Below are 16,703 nucleotides of genomic sequence, written 5' to 3'. Positions count from 1 at the left end.
GAAAGCGGGACCTCTGCTGTTCTACAGTCCACCAGAGAAGGACACCCTATCAACAAGGGAAGAAGCCAACCCAGCATAAGGCCTGAAAGAAGTTTCACCTTACAGAGCTACAGGAACATGAGAATGTCAGTACCTCTACATCCCCTGGGTCTACAAGGGAGAGAGCAGTCAAGTGCAATACCCAACTTGTTCTCCTGGGACAGTATACTTATGTGTCTTTGAACCCCTTGCCCTAGAATACTTTTCATGATAGCCTAGTGGATGAGGAGATTTTCATCTGGGGTCTGAAGAGGTTCATCTAAGGGGACCAAGTGCTCCTAATATGGACTGTGTGCTGACAAAAGCCACTCCGGGATCTATTTTTGATTTTTTTTGTACCTAGAAAGTTTTGTCCTCCAAATTGTTTCAGTTCCTTTAGCCATCCCATATACTCTTAGACCCCCATCCAAGTAGTTTAACCCTTATAAAACAAACAAAACCACGCTCATGGACTGATCACCGACTTTGGAAAATGCGTGTTGTCTGGCTGTGCAGAAAGTAAAGGGGAAATGAAAACCAGTGGCTCTCAACAGGATAGTTCTATACATCGATCAAAATTTGGCTGGTTTAGCAGGGTCCAGCCAAATTTTAATCCATGTATGGGCAGGCTGCTTCTACACAAGCTGATGTATCCATGGACTTGTGTACAACCAGCCTGTCAGATTTTTCCTGAACAATCACTGCTGCCAGCTATAGCCAGCAGCACTGATCATTGTATTCTGATGGCAAGAAAGTCTCCATGCCATCAGAACACAATAGCACAGTGGGATTAATTCCCTAATAAACCTCTATTGTGCGGATGGGGGAATCCGATCATTGAACGGTTGAACAAAAAAAATGTTTAATGTATGGCCAGCTTTAGAATGACAAGCTGTCGGCCTCAGACAGTCTTGCAGAGTAACATTGGGTAAGGATGCTGTCCTGTGTATGTCAGCTATGTCAAATTGCTGCACTGTGTCCAGGAAGGCGCTCTCCATCCATTTATAGCTCAGTCCTGGGTTGATAAACATGCAGCAGGAAGCAGCCAGGAAAAATGACCTCTAGCTAGTGACTTTGGAAAACAAGCTAACTTGTACTGATTGATGGAATGTCTTTCCTTACCAGCTGCAGCTATTCACACCCAGACAGAGGAAAATCGAACACAGACAGTGCTTTCAGTGAGAGGACATAATTGGATACATTGTCCATACATGTCACAAATATCAACTCATTCTGCTGTTAGTGAACTTCTGAATATGCAGACTTTTGTAGGAAATGTCTGACCCAGTGCTTGAAAATTAGTGTCACATATTTAGATACTCCAAGTTTAATTTTTTTTCTTTAAATCAGGATATGGCATTATTATTTGAAGGATTTAATCAGTACTAAATATAAAGTGCTAGTTATTATTACACTTTTATAGAATTGTCAATTTTACGCAGCACTTCACATTTATTATACATTCACATCAGTCCCTGCACTCAAGAAGCTTACAATCTTAAGTCCCTAAGTCACATTCATACACATACTTTAGACAGGATCCAGTTAACCTACCATCATGTCTGTGGAGTGTGGGAGGAAACTGGAGTACCCGGAGGAAACCCACACAGGCACAGGGAGAACATGCAAACCCCAGGCATGTAACATTTTGGATAATATTCAAACCTGCAACTGTAGCACTACCAGTGGTGGACTGACAACTCATGGGGCCCCCAGGCATCAGGGGATCATGGGGCCCCTGAGTCCTTGCCCAAACTCAAAAAAGCCTATGAAAAAAGGTACCAGGGGCATCTCATGGGGCCCCCTACTGACCCCGGGCCCTCGGGCAGTGCCCGAGTTTCCAAATGGTCAGTCCGCCCCTGAGCACTACTAAGCAGAAGTGCTAACCACTAACCCACAATCAGTTTTAATATCATTGTAAAGCAGAAGCATACTCAAATATTAAAGTGTATATAAACCCCAGCAATGGATTTCTCCTATGCAGTATGCTCCCTTTTGGTCTGCTAAAATATACCAATAAAGGTTTTTATTTCCCTGTTCAAGTAGTGCAAAAAACATGGTGGATTTTACAAGAAATCTTGTTAGCTAATAACTGTCGGTGCTTTCTGCCTGTTCACAAGAAGGGGTTATGGAAATGAGGAGAAAGAAGGTAAGGACAGCCCTTTGTTATCTATCGGAAATGAAGTAGTTGGGTCCCGACATGCACATTTCTTGCACATCAACAATTATTTTTTTGTACTTGCAGTATGCGTAAAGAGATAAAACATGGGGAAATGTGCATGTATTCCAGAGATGTACTAAATATGTTTTTATTATTTTACCTTGACATACACTTTATCTTAAAGCTATGTCAAAGTAGAATTCCAGGCAAAACCTAGCGACTCTTAAAAATGCTCCCTCTCCCTACAAACATGTATTTTGACTATAAAACAAGAAAAATAACGGGGCGCACCAGCCTTGCGCATTACCTCAATACAAACTTTATTTATAAAAAAAATGGCAGATATATACTCACAAACGCCAAATGAACACAGGCTCTGAGGAAGAGGGGATCTCCCCTTGAAACGTGTAAGCCATATCCGGTGCTCTGCACGCTGTTTTTTTTCTTCTTTTTTCGGTGACATATATTTTGACTAACCTGCATAAGAAAGATTTGTATACTTACCTATTTTCAGGCTGCTCCAGTCCAGTCATGTGATCCCCTGTGTCAGCCAGAACCAGCTGCAGGGGAGAGGAGAGAGCACTCAACAACAGCTGGTCACCCGTAGGCCATAGCCCATCCATTGTCTGCACTCCCTCCTCTCCCCTGCTGGCTGACAGAGGGGAGTTGGATCACATGATTGGGAAGGAGGACTTTTCTCAAGCAATTTAGTCAGAATAGGTGTTAGGAGAAGGGGAGGGAGCCTTTTTAAGAGTAGTTAGGTTTGCCATGAATTCTACTTTAAAACTTTTTAATGGTTAAAAAAAAAAAGAATAAAAGAAATAAAATATTTACCTGTCCTAGAGAAAATATTTCTCCAGGCTCCTTCCAGTACTGAAAACTAGGTATGACACAATCAAAAGGCAGCCTAGGAGGACTTCTCCCCACTCTGTTTTGGATGATGCCTGTGATCTGGTGATTTCATTGTTGGGAGGGGAGAGATTTGGGCTAAGTAGAGGATTTGTTCTGATAAGGGATTTCAATTTAATGGGAAGGAGGGACTTGTGATCAGGTGAGAAATTTTTGTTTGGGGTAGATTTGGCTTTTGCTTAAACGTGAGGGGAAATTAGTGCTTGGTGGGATTTTTGCTTATGAGAAGAGGATTATTGTTGAGGGAAAGGAGGGTGCTAAAGATTATTTCAGAGTGGGGGAGTTTTTTTCTGGGGGTGAGGAAAGGAGGATTTTTTTGGGGGGAGACAAGGGTGATGTAGAAAATTTTGCTAGGTGAATCTGTACACTGGCAGTAAAGTGGTCAGAAGTATGCAAAGCAAACGGCAAAACACAAAGTGCAGCTGTCTGTAAACCATACTTATTTTTATATGGTTATATGTTACATACTCCTGGCCCCTGAACTCTGTGCATTACATACTACTGACCCCTGCATTCTTTTCATTACATACCCCTTATGTCAGCACTATAAATATTATGCTGTACTTTGTATACTCTTGAACTTTGCTCTCTGTAGATTATATACTCCTGACACCATTTATTTTGTTATGCTCTATTGTACATTACATTGCCCTGGCCAAAGTATTTATTGTCTCAACAGAAGCTGGTTGCTCAGTAGTCCTCAACTATTTTGAGGAAGTTTTTTCTTTAAAGTGTATTTACACTTTTGCAGCCAAATTAGAATAATACCTACTTTGTTACATTTCCATTCACATATTCGCATAACTTTAAAAAAAAATCGCTGCTTAGTTTTTTGGGGTTTTTTTATAATTTACTTTTTATTAATTTTCAAAATGTTTACATCAAACAGAGTTGCAACACAAAGCAATAAAAGAACAGAGAAATAGGCTCATCGATGAGCGTTATATAGGTACATACAATGTCAATACATAACAGTGAAATAGCCAGCATTTTTAGACAATAAAGTAGGCAGATTGGAGATGGAAAGATCCCATGGTTCCCAAACTGCCTCAAATAAGGGGACAGAGTCAGCATGCAAAGCAGTGAGGTACTCCATTCGTCTAATCTCAGCTATAACCTTCACCAATTCCTAAGGTGTAGGAGGCGTAGTAGAAAGCCAATGCATAGAAATGGTTCTCCTGGCCGCTGTTAATACATGGGAGGATAGTTTCCTGGCAAATTTAGAGAGGCTTGGAAAAGGTAGGCCAGACAGAAAGTGGATGGGCTCAAATAAAATAGGAGCCTGAAAGAGTAGCTGCAAAAGATTAGGGACCTCTCTCCAAAAAGGTGCAATGTGCTGGCAAGTCCAGAAAATGTGGAAGAGAGTGCCAGTTTCCTCACCACATCGCCAGCAGACAGAGGAAACACTCAGATTATGAGCATGGAGAACTTCAGGAGTTTTATACCAAAACATCAGTATTTTATAAGTATTTTCTTTATATACTACACATATAGAAGATCTTGAGGCAGCCTCCCAAATCCTACTCCATTCATCCAAAGCAATATCACATTGGAGGATTCATGGCCATTTACACATGTAAAGATGGGAATCAGTAGAAAGGGGGCAGACGTCTTGTAAGTAGAGGAAATTATGCCCCGTTGGTACGGACCCTGGATGCAGATGAGTTCAAAGGGAGTGGGCTTTTCAAGGGTTAGGGAAGGGCCTTTGGAGGAGAAAAAGTGGAATATCTGTAGATAAACATAGTACTGATGAGATGACATTTGAGTGGCTTTTTGAATCTCAGAAAAGGTTTTAAGCTTACGAGTCATTGGATGGACCAGATTCCGCAACTGAAATAGATTGGTCTCGGTCCAGGGACGCACACGAGCCAAAGTCTAACTGTCTGGGAGACTAGAATTAAATATAACATTGGTCGGGGGGAACACAGAGAGGACAGGGCAAATCTAATCCTTCGCTGCCTCCATATAGATAACATGAAATTCATGGGTCCAAGCAGGAGATGTTTGTGAGAGGTGGTTTCAATGTTGGTCGTAGACCATAGTAGGAACAGGGGTGCATTGGACTTAATTGTAGCCATTCAATCTCGGCCCATTTATTAGGGGGATGCTGGGAGGACCACGAGACAAGAACATGAAGGCGATATAATAAGACACAATGCCTGCGGCCCCAGACCCCCCCTAGATTGAGGGGAGAGAAGGACAGTACGAGGAATTTGGTGAGATTTATTATGCTAGATGAAATGGAGGAAGGATTTCTGATGGGAGCGCAACTTGGACATGGGGATAGAGATAGGAAGTGTCTCAAACAGATACAGAAGTTTGGGCAGTATGGTCATTTTTAGCACATTAATCCATCCAAGGAAAGAGATGGCAAGATTGTCCCAGGGTTTTAAGGATTGGAAAATTGCATGAAACCGGGGGGAAAAATTAGCGTCATAAAGGGAGTGGTATGAGGAAGTAAGGTTGGTACCTAAATATTTCAAGGCATGAGGACACCATCGATAGGGATAGTTTAACTGTAAGGAAGATAAAGTTGCAGATGGTATGTGGAGTGATAATGCTTCAGTTTTAGAGTTGTTAACCTTATAACCTGACAGGGCACCGAAAAGATGTAAGGTACGATGCAAGACCAACAGAGTAATATGGGGCTCCGTCAGCAAGATATGATCTGCGAACAAAGACAATTTAAGTCACTATTATGGATGCGTATCCCATGGATATCTGGATTGGATCTAATAGCTATAGCCAGGGGTTTCAAACAGAGGATAAATAACAAAGGGGAGAGCGGGCATCACTGGCTTGTACCATTGGACTTCTGAAAGGAGGAAGATAAAAATGACGCCAATTTGACCTGGGAGGAGGGAGTAGAGTAAAGGGCTTTTAAAGCTGCTACAAACGGACCACTAAACCCAAATCTCTCCAGGACTAGAAACATGTATGACAAACTAAGTCAGTCAAATGCTTTTTGGGCATTCAGGGTCAACAAGAGAGTAAGAGTCAGGGACTTATTGACAAGATCAATCAGGGCAATGGTCCTCCTAGTGTTATCTAGGATGTCTACCCGGGACAAAGCCCACCTGGTCTCTGTGTATAAGCTTGGAGATACATTTGGCCAATCTGTTAGCCAGTATTTTCATAAAAATCTTGTAGTATGAATTTAATATGGCTATAGGACGGTTGTTATCTGGAAGGGAATGGTCCTTATCCGGCTTGAGGATCACAGAAATGTATGCGCGGGTAAAGTCATCATGTGGGTGCAACCCTTTCAGGAGATCTCGCAACAAGGTCAGGAGATGGGGAGCTAACATACCAATAAAGGACTTATAATATGAGTAAGGAAGACCGTCTGGCCCTGAGGATTTGTGAGTAGGGAGATGTTTGACAACATCCAATAGTTCTTAAATGGAGATGTCTGCGTTGAGGGCTATAACATCGGAGGGTGACAAATGTGGTAGTTGTAAGGAATCAAAAAAAGCGTCAAAAGCAGCCATCTGAAGGGGAGGGTGATTACCAGGGGCTAGGCAATTATAAAGCTTCTTATAGTATTCCCCAAATATTGTAGCCATAACATGTGGGTCATATGTGGGTTTGCCATCAGACTGGAGTACATGGCCTGGAATGAGGGGGATGCTTGAGATTTAAGTCTATTTACGAGTATACAATGCGGTTTACTGGAAAACTGATAGAATTTTTGCCTAGCCTAAGCAAGAGACTGGGCAGTTTTATGTAGGTCAAGGGCCTTAATTTGGTCTCATATATGGGAAACTTTTTGAAGCTATAGACGGGTTATCTAATAGTCACCGTTCGGCTAAGGATAATTGGTGTAAAAGAGATTGTCTGGTGCAAACTGAGGCCTTTTTTAAACAAGCGCCCATGGCAATACAGAAGTCTCTGAAGACAGCCTTATGAGCCTCCAAGAGGGTTGAGGATGAGGCTACCGAGCAGGGGCGGACTGACAACTCATGGGGCCCCCGGGCAATAGGGGATCATGGGGCCCCTGTGTCCTTGCCCAAACTCAAAAAAGCCTATGAAAAAGGTACCAGGGGCATCTCATGGGGCCCCCTACTGACTCCGGGCCCTCAGGCAGTGCCAAGTGCAGAAAATTCTCATTGAGGCACCAGTGGCATACCCTAGGGGAGGAGTTAGGGAGAAGGAGATCAAGTGACAGTGATCATCTGGTTGATCTCAAAGGAGACCAAAAAGGGAGTCAAGGGGGTGGTGACAAAGAAATTATCCAATCGGGAGAACATGCGGTGTGGAGTACAGTAAAATGTGAATTGTCTATGGAGAGGATGTTTAACCTGCTAGGCATCAAAGAGGAGATGCTCCCGGATCAGTTTACAGAAAGCTGTCGAGGAGAAGCACAGCCTCTTCGATGGAGTAGATGCAAAAAGGACCTTCCTATCCTTATGAGGGGACATAACCAGGTTAAAGTTCCCCCCTTACAATCATACATGAGAAGATAAGGAACACAATATTTCTAAAGTTTGAGAGAGGAATGATAGCTGAACAAAGTTGGGTGCATACAAGTTCAAAAGCACAAAAGGAGAGCCCTCATACATACATTCCAGCAAAACATAACAACCTAGTGGGTCAACTCGAGAGGAGGAGACCAGTAGGGAGCAGTTTTTTCGAACCAAAATAGCTACTCTGGCTTTCCCAGAGGAGTCAAGAGCCGAACAGGATTGGGGAAAGCTCTTGGAGGCAAAGCGGAAAGAACCATCCTGTTTGAAATGGGTTTCCTGAATAAATATATCTGCTCCGAGGATCTTAACTCCTTCAGAGCCATCCACCCTTTTTGGACTGAGTTAAGACCTTTGACATTATGGCCCTGATTTACTGATGTGCATAGACACATTTCCATGGGATAAAGTCCACTTTTCATTATAGTCCATCTACTTTTAGACGGCAAAGACATTTACTAAAGAAAGAGTCTAACAAGTAGACTTGAAAGCTAATCTACTAACTAGGCAAAATACAGGAATCAGTCTAAAAAAGCAGACATCCTAGAAGCACGTCTAAGAAAATGAAAAATCACTGCAGAAACATGTTCACATTGAAATTTGCTTTCCCAAATATCTGGACTTCACTTTAAACAATATATTACATTTCAAAAAAAATTTTCAATGGGTAAAAAATAGTTTTTTAAGGGAATTCATGACAGTCAAGAACTAGATGCTTTTCCAAGGTCTATGCAGGGATAGAAATGAACATGTGCAGGACACAATTTATCCGTCTGCCGTGGGCACTTTCTTTTTAGACGCTGTTTAATAATAAATCTCTGTGTGGAGTCCTCTGCAAGATGGTTTTACATATTTCGAAGATCTAGATAATATATATTTTGACAGCTGAATCTAAAAATAAAGGTCGGCAATTAAAAAAGAAACAGCGTGGGGCCCCCTCTCTCATCCATACCAAGTCCTTCAGGTCTGGTATGGCTCTTGAGGGGAAGCCTCACGCCAAAATAAAAAAAATGGTGTGGGGTCCCCCCCAAATCCATACCAGACCCTTATCCCAGCATGCAGCCCGGCAGGTCAGGAAAGGGAGGGGATGAGCGAGCGCTCCCCTCCCTGAACCATACGTGATTGATGCTGGATCTACTTCTTGGGACATTCTTTTAGATTTTTCTTTTAATAAAGGACTGGTCAAAGACTGTGTCCTGTCTTTTTTTTTTACCATGTACCCCATACTCATTCACATAGGGGGGGACCGGGATCTGGGGGCCCCCTTGCTAAAGGGGACTTCCAGATTCTGATAAGCCCCCTGCCCCCAGACCCCCACAACCACCGGCCAGGGTTGTGGAGAAGAGGCCCTTGTCCCCATCAACATGGGGACAAGGTGCTTTGGGGGGGGAGCCCCCTGCCCCACAGCACCTCCCCATGTTGAGGGCATGTGGCCTGGTATGGTTCAGGAGGGGGGCGCTCGCTCATCCCCCCTCCTTTTCCTGACCTGCCAGGCTGCATGCTCGGATAAGGGTTGGTATGGATTTTGGGGGGGACCCACGACATTTTTTTTTTAATTTTGGCGGGCTTCCACACTAAATCTGTACCAGACCGGAAGGGCTTGCTATGAATGGGACTAGGGACCCCACTCCGTTTTTTTATTTATTATGGTGCTGGTTTTTAAATGTTATTATCGCTTTTTTTTCTTCACTATAGCTCAGAAATTTAGCTGTCTCTTTCCCCCAGCTAAAAGAGAAAGTTTTTTTTGAGTTTATTCCCCTAAAGGAAACAATGTTTGCTTTTAGTGTCTTAAAAGAAACAGAGTTTCCTGTAACTCTGGGTAAAGTGACAGCTAAACTTGTGAACTATAGTGAAGAAAAAAAAAAAGGCTGGCATTTGTATTTCTGGGGTGTGAATCAACCCTAAGTCCCTGGGTAAGGTCAGTGTAACTAGCCAGATATCTCAAATGTGACACAAATGTTGTGCTATGTTGCCAATACAGATGTATGTTGGTTCTATGTATCCCAATACAAAGGACTGCAATACTAGTACAGGCGTACCTCGGTTTACCAACACCTCGGTTAACGTAATTTTTGGTTTACAAATGAAAATCCACTGAAAATAATGCCTCGGTTTACAAATTTTTTAATAATCTTTTTCACAATACGAAGTGTATGTCGGTGCTGATTATTCTATTTCAATATTTTTTGTAAGAAAGTTTTGTTTTAAGAATACAACAAGCTCAAGATACACCCACGCAGGTGCAGAGCAGAACAATAATGTACATAAACAGATACATCCTGCTGACTTGTATTAGCCAAATAACGGAATGTTCAATGACATCGAGGAGGGACTGCAAAAAGCCAAACCAAATAATAGCAGCAGCAATCCATCATATTACAGGAAAAAGAAAATATAAAAACATAGAAAAAAATAAGAAAAAAGAAAGAATCAGAAAGAAAACATGGAGGAAAAGAAGACTAAAAGAATCACAGATCCAGGGCTAGCACAGGCAATGACTATAATAGGCCATAACTAGTAGGAGGCAGGGATGGCAGGGAATAACATGGTTCCCAAACCTTAAGTAATCTCGGATGAGAATCTTGAAGAACGCTAGAGATCTGTTTATTGATCATCACAGCATTCATCTGGGTCTTCACCCCCTGGAAGACAATCAAAGGGGTTCTCCAAGCTTGAGCTATAGTTTGGCCGAAATAAATAGGTAGGATGCCAATTTCTGCTGAGACCTAGACAGACCCAAAAGTGCAGGAAAATGCGTGCTCTTGCATGCGTTTCTTCACCACAAATGGTGTGAACAAGTCCTAAGGGCCAGTTCACACTATAGAAACACAGTCTAGATGTGTTCCAGATGCTTTTTTGCATGCACTTTTGTGATGCATGTTTAGCGTGTTCCAGTGTATTTTGGATGCATTTTTGGCATGTTCCAGTGCATTTTTTTATGCATTCCAGTTAATTTTTTCCCCTCTCTTTTTCTTCAATTTAATTAGGGACATGTGCGTTTTAGTGCGTTCCAGGGTGTTTTACCGTATTCCAGTACAGTTCTGTGCAGAAACAATGTAGCCTGTTTGACTTTTTTGGCAGCACCTGCAACGCACTGGAAATGCAAGCACTGATGTGAACTATGACATTGACAAGCATAAAACCTTCTTTCTGTGTGGTTTGGATGCAGAAAAAGCAACTGAAACATATGTAGTGTGAACTGGCCCTAAAGGTTATTATAGGTAAGGGAACGGGACTGACCAGGAATTGTGAATTCAATCAGACTAGTGGTGAGATACAATTAGGAATCTTATAATAATGTGAGATCTGAGCTGTAGGTGACAGGAAATGAGACACATTAACATGATCAGTAAATAGTTATATAGTTAAATAAAAAAAGAGTGGTGCGGTGATACATAGATTTGCAGATGGAACAGGTGATGACGGGGGGGGGGGGGTCAAGTTGTATAAGGAGAGAAGTTTAAGAGAAGAGGAACAAAGTTGGAATGAAATCTAAACAGAAGAAAAATTGAAAGTTTCAAACTTGTCAGAAGAACAGGACGCAGGTAAGATTCACTCCCTTTCCACTTTCTAGTCAGTAACCAAAATCTTAATTGATTGATCAATATTCCTGGCACTGACAGAAATGTGTCTAACTGGACTGTGTATTTACTAAGGGGATTGTGCCTAGAAAGTAGACTCTTTTCCTATCAGCTTGCTAGACTCTTTTCAGAAGACTGACAGGTCTTAATTGATTGAATTGAGTCTGCCTGAATGTTCAGCATCTGCTGGTAGACTCGATTCTTAGTAAATCAGGGCCTATATGACAACAGCCATCATAAAACAGCAATGGTTGTATCAGCCGTGCAAACCTGAGTATACAGAAAAGTGATCATCGATGAGGCAAAACAGAAAACAATAGGAATAGAAAACCAGGTGATTAAAGGGCAACAGGCCTATCACAAACAAATATATCACTTAGAACAGAGGCCATAAGGATTACGGTTGGAAACAAAGACATCATTAACCGGTTGCCGACCAGCCACAGTACATATACTGCGGCAGGGTGGCACCGCTGCACAAAATCATGTATATTTACGTGATTTTGCATTTCAGGTAGAGTCACACGAGGCGCGCGACTGCCCTACCCACGCCACCGATTGCGGCCGCGGGTGTCAATCACCGTTAATTACCTGCCATGGCCCGGCGATTACCGGCAATCACTGACAGAGAGGAGAGCTGCAGTGTTTACACTCAACTCAAATTCAAACCCATTACAGTTTCCGAATTTACATTTTTTTCGGGCTTAACCTTCAACATGAGCATTACTAAAAAAATTAATTGCGGTTGTATTGGTCCACAGACCCGATTCATCATATGCCCGTGTTCTCTGCAGCCATGGCCAGGCATAGATATGAGAGTATAATGTGTTCTATGCATTTCAACGACAATACACTCTGTCATCCTTGAAGTGACCCTGAATTTGACCACAAAATTCAGCCCCTCATAAATCACCTTAACCAAAAATTTGCAGATGTCTATACTCCCCAGCAAAAAATCTGCGTTAATGAGTCCAGGCAGCCTTGATTTCAAACAATTTCTCCCCAGCAAACGTGCCAGATATGGGGTCAAGATGTATAAGACCTGTGAGAGGGCAACAGGCTATACAAATAAGTTTCAGATTTACGAGGGAAAAGATAGTTACGTGGAGCCCCCCAGATGCCCAGACTACATGGGGAGCAGTGGCATGATAGTTTGGGACTTGGTGTCATCCTTTTTCCATATGGGGTATCACTTATGTGTGGACAATTTTTATTCAAGCATGCCACTATTTAGACATTTGTACAATCTGGAAACTGGCGCATGTGGCACAATGTGACCTAATGTGAGCCCACCATTAGAAGTGGGTGCATGCAGGGAGGTATAGTCTAATGGTGGGCATACCACACACTTTTTCTGGCAGAGTGTGTGGTATGCACCATGCATGTGAGGTATCGCCATGAACGTCAGATCATGGGCAGTAATTCTAACACTAGACCTCCTCTGTAAATTTAAAATGGTAGCTTGTAAAAGCTTTTAAATTGTTGCCTATGGATATTAAAAACATGCAGTTTGTCGCCATTGCACGTGGCATGCACAGTTTAAAGCATGTCATGTTTGGTATCTATTTACTCAGCATACCATCATCTTTTATACGTCACCAAATAATTGGTCAATATATTGTTTTTGTGCATTAAAAGTAAAAAAAAAATGTTTCTTTAAAAATTGCATTTGAAAAATCGCTGTGTGAGTACTATGTGACATAAACAATTGCAGCACTCACCATTTTATTCACTAGGGTGTTTGCTTTAAAACAAATATATAATATTTGGGGGTTTAAATTAATTTCCTAGCAAAAAATACAGATTTTTTCATGTGAACAAAATGTGTCAGAAAAGGCTTGGTCTTCAGTAAGTTAGAAGAGTAAGTGATGTGTGGCATAAACTTCTAATGCTGGGCATAAAATACCCCAACCCCCCAAAATGACCCCTTTTTGGAAAGTAGACACCCCAAACTATTTGCTGAGAGGTATGTTGAATAAATAGAAGATTTTTTTTACACAAAAGTATCAATTAAATGATTTATTGCTCACACATGCCATGAGTATATGTGGAATTACTCCCCAAAATACATTCTGCTACTTCTCCTGAGTATGGGGTTACCACATGTGAGAGATGTTTTGGCAGACTTGCCAAGTACAGGACCCCAAAATCCAATAAGCACCTTCAGGCTTTTAAAGGGCTTTATTTCCTGACCTCCCGTTGCTGAACCCGGCTCGTGACCTGAGTATTCTTGCCTACCGTCTTGTACTGTCTGTTCCGCTGTTACCGACCCGGCCTGTCCGACCACGCTATACGTCTTCCCATCTGGCCCCACCAGCTATACGCCATTGGCGGCAGCCGTTACTGCAGCTGGGGTTAGTCGGGGGCCACGACCTGGTCTCAGGCTGCGTCAAGTCCATCCCCACCATCAGGGGCCCTGGTGATAGGCAGCCTGGGGCTTAGACTCCACTCCCTGAGGGACTCCGGTCTGTGGGTGGTGGCTTTCGTCAGTCGGTGCGTGACCTTACCATAAGGCCTGCCTGCCCATTCCACCGCTCCTGCCCTGACACTTTGCTGTCAAAGTAGTGAAAGCAAATGATAACATCTATAGGCCTGGTGCCTTCAGGAGGTTTTGGACCTAACGACCTATGGGCCCGGTCCATTCGCCAATCAGCATCTGGGACCTTGGGGGCCAGAGTGGTAAACAGAGACAGCAAATAGCGCTCCCTATTTTCCAGATCTTCCTGCTGGAGCTGTAACTAGGACACGGAGTGTTTCAGGTTCGCATTATCCTCTTCTAGGACATGGACATATTGCACCAGCTCATCAAATTTTGACTCAAGGTGGTCTGTGCGGTCTCCTATTTAGGTTATCTCCCCCCTTAGCTCCTGGGCCAGTTTCCCAATTTCAGCAGAGATAGTGCGGGTAATATTTTGTAAGCATACTTGCAGTTTGTCCTCCATGTTATCCACCATCAAAAAGGAGACCACTGGGGTGGGAGGCAGAGCAGCAGGAGCTTCTATGTCTATCTCTTCCATCTCAGCGGAGCTTCTGAAGTACTCACTTGGACCTTTGCAGGTACTCGAGGCCGGGTATCTGGAGGTGTCGTGGGCGGCTCCCAGCTCCCGATTTTTCCCATGGGGATGCCTGAGGACAGCACGACTTGGGAGAGGGCTCTCCCGGGTCTGTGTGTGCTGCAGGAGCAGAGCGGGAGGTCCGTGAAGGCTGAGGGTCAGCGGAGCTCATCCTTCATGCGTCCGCCATCTTGGATTGAATTTACTTGCAATTTGTTTGTTTAAAAATCCTGCCTAGATTTCCTCTTTACTGTAATATTAAGTTGGAATAGGAAGAAGGGTCAGCCGCACATCAGAGGATAGATGACACACTATATTCATCTATCCTCCAATGTGCGGCTGACCCTTCTTCCTATTCCAATCTAATATTACAGTACAGTATGCGGCTGACCCTTCTTCCTATTGTATCGTATGTGGTGGTGAGCCAGAGCCTGTACCTGTTGTGGATTGATCTGGATTGTTTGCCTGAGCGGTATACCTCTGTTCTAATGTTAGGTTGGAGCTGGGGGTTATTTTTACTACAGTTAATCCTGTTTGTACTGTGCTGGCATAATTCATCAGCTGTTAACTAGATCTTCAGTATTGGGTGATAGATTAAAAACCTGTCCCTCAATGTGTCCCTAAATTGTATACTTCAGTACACTTCATCAAAAACACAGCTTTACAGAGAGCAAGAAAGTAGTATGTCCATGCTGACAGGAGAGAGATCTGTGTTGTTTACACACAGATCTCTCCCCTCTCAGCTTTAGCAGAGATCACTGAGTGCCTATAATTGCTGGCAGGGACCCGGTGAATAACATCTGCTGCAACCAATGGCAGCACAGGTAGGGATGGTGCACGCATGCTCCCCCTACCTGAAACTGAAAAATCACGTATATCACGCCCTGTAGCAGTCTATGTGCTTTAGGGCGGTAGGTAAGTGGATAAAGCACTACTTAAATATACTGTCAAATATTATAAGGATCTATTAGGTCGGATCAGATGTACAGGAATAGTCCCCAAGACTGAAGACCTGGCTCAGAGCCCAAATAGTTGAAGGACCTCAATAGAGAAGGAGAAGAACATAAAAAGAAGGGATACAAGGAGTAAGACCCAGAGAAAAAAAAAAACTAACCCTAACCAGGAACCCGCGCCACCACTTTTCCCTACACCAAATTCAAGTAGGGGACTCTAAGAAGTAAATCTATGGACATCAGACATTTTCAGATCTGCTCTGTTTATTCCTGTAAAATACTTGTTAATTTTTCATGCAGCATGAACCAGGAGATTTTATTTTTGGTTGTCACAATGTCTACTATTTGTGATTTCGATTTTTTAGCAATAGACATTTTCACTGCCAAACATACAGTATATATAAGATGAATGTCTGGGAATATCTGTGATCTGCCTATCCACAGGAGCCATGCAGGCAGTTTTTGGAATGCTGCTATTAGCAACAGATTGGATCAGAGTATAAATTCTCTTTGAATACAAATAATGGTGCTGAGTTGTATATGGGTCTATGAGTAATTAATTTGCATGTATGAGTACTGTACCATATGTATACTGCTTATACAGTGAGTAGACTCTATTAGTAGGTTCTATTTAACCATGCCCCTTTAAGCGCAGTGCAGTGTAGTCGCGCTGTTTTTGTGCCAAATCGTTACTCAGGATGCCCCAGATCTTCCACAGTGCTAGCAACACCCCTGTTATACACACACACACACTGTAAAAAATGCTGTAAATGAAGACTGCTTTAAAAAATGAAGCGTTAAAAGTTTATTTTTATCAATTAACTAACTTTCAAAACTAAATGAACAGAAGAGAAAATCAAATCAGCACATGGTGTGACCATTCTTTGCCTTCAAAACCGCATCAATTCTTCTAGGTACATTTGCACACAGGTTTTGAATAAACTCGGCAGGTAGGTTGTTGCAAACATCTTAGAGAACTAACCACATATCTTCTGGGAATGTAGGCTGCCTCAAATCCTTATGTCTATTCATGTAATCCCAGACACATGTTGAGATCAGGGCTCTGTGGGGGCCAGACCATCACTTCCAGTACTCCTTGTTCTTCTTTACACTGAAGATAGTTCTTAATGACATTGGCTGCATGTTCGAAGTCGTTGTCCTGCTGCAGAATACATTTGGAGCCAATTACACACCTCCATGATTTTATGGTGTGATGGATAAGTATCTGCCTGTATTTCTCAGCATCGAGGACACCATTGATTCTGACCAAATCTCCAACACCATTTACAGAAATGCAGCCCCAAACTTGCAAAGAACCTTCACAATGTTGCTTGCAGACACTCTTTATTGTACTGTTCTCTAGCCCTTCACAAACAAACTGCCTTCCGTTACAGTCAAATATTTCAAATTTTGACCATTCAATCCAGATGGCCTGCTGCCTTTTTTCTACACCCCAGTTCCTATGTTTTCATGCATAGAGGTATGGCTTTTTGGCCACAATTCTTCCATGAAAACCACTTCTTGCTAGACTTCTCCAGACAGTAGAGTGGTGTACCTGGGTCCTA

The 16,703-nt window shown here is 42.7% G+C and overlaps 1 protein-coding gene across 1 annotated transcript in view; it reads right to left on the bottom strand.

The window, feature by feature from the left end:
* Positions 1-16,703, bottom strand: part of LTC4S (leukotriene C4 synthase) — a 79,446-nt gene that overhangs the window by 16,595 nt on the left and 46,148 nt on the right. The window lies entirely within an intron of this gene.

Source organism: Staurois parvus, unplaced genomic scaffold, assembly GCF_062004578.1.
Source record: "Staurois parvus isolate SC_StPar_1 unplaced genomic scaffold, SC_StPar_1.0 ptg000770l, whole genome shotgun sequence".
Lineage (NCBI taxonomy): Eukaryota > Metazoa > Chordata > Amphibia > Anura > Ranidae > Staurois > Staurois parvus.
The sequence above is the reverse complement of the archived record's forward strand: the minus strand, read 5'-3'. Positions and strand labels throughout refer to the sequence as shown.